Below are 1,218 nucleotides of genomic sequence, written 5' to 3' on the forward strand. Positions count from 1 at the left end.
CAAACCCGGGCGCCCCGCCAGGACCTCCCACTGCCCGGAGTGGACCTCCCAGCGCTGGGCCCGGAGCGGGGCTCCCTCTGCCCCCAAGCCCTGGGCTGCCTGGCTCAGGCTGACCAGTGCCCCTGGCGATGGCCTGACAGACCAGTCTAACCAGTGTCCTGAGCGGGGACCTCACCGACCCGCCGTGGACCTTCTCCCCCTCATACTGGCCCGGGGGGCCATTAGGGCATGCACTGGCCTCTCCCAGTACAACCAGTGGTGCCCAGCTTGATCAGTGGCCTAGNAACCAGTGGTGCCCAGCTTGATCAGTGGCCTAGAACAGCTTCTCCCTGGATGGTTTGTGAGGCTCTCCCCTGTAGCCAGTGTTTAGGGCTGCTTTCCTGTCTGACCAGTGGCCTGGAACCCATCAGTTCCAATCTCTTAAATTTAATGGTCTTCAAACCTCAGGTCAGCCCAGGACTCTGTGATGGGGGGGGGGCGGGGAGTGCGGTGGGGTGCTTTTTCCTTGACTCTCTTCCGTGGAGCCCTCCCTCTCTTCCCCTCATCCCGGGAATCCCAGGAATGCCACCCCCCCTTCCTCCCTTCCTCTCCCCTTCACTCCCTCCCAACCTTGGGGGGGAGGGGAGGAGAATCAGACTGGAGGGACGCAGGTGAGTGGGGGAGGGGAGCAGACTAGGGCACCTGAGGAGAGTGGGGAGGAGCAGAGCCGGGGGTCGGAAGGAAGGGTCACAGGTCAGACGGGGCGGGGGTGGGGGGGTAACAGATCCGACTGCTCAAGACTTCTCACAAGCCAGGTCCGACTGGGACAAAATCCTCTGGGGGTGGGGGAGGGGAGAGATGTCACTGGTTATAGGGAGTAGCTAGCCCTGGACACTGGCCAGAATGGGGGGGTCACTGGTAAGATGGCTTTGCCCATTGGGCACAGAAGGAACGCTTAGATTACAGGTCAGCTTGGGAGTTATTGGTCAGAGGTCAGACTGGTCAAGGCTACTTTATTCATTGGTGATACAGGAAAGCAATTGTTACACTGGGAGAGGAGACCTTTTAGTATTAGCCGCATCATCACCTCCTCCAGTATGTCCTCCCTGCTCCCCTGGCTAGGTCAAGCCCCCCCTCTAGGCTCCCACAACCACCTGGGCTCCCCCACCCCAGTCCTGCACATTCTGGGTCATCCTGTCTGGGGATTAATCTGTCCCCCCCACTGGACTGTGGGTCCAT

Source organism: Ailuropoda melanoleuca, chromosome 12, assembly GCF_002007445.2.
Source record: "Ailuropoda melanoleuca isolate Jingjing chromosome 12, ASM200744v2, whole genome shotgun sequence".
Lineage (NCBI taxonomy): Eukaryota > Metazoa > Chordata > Mammalia > Carnivora > Ursidae > Ailuropoda > Ailuropoda melanoleuca.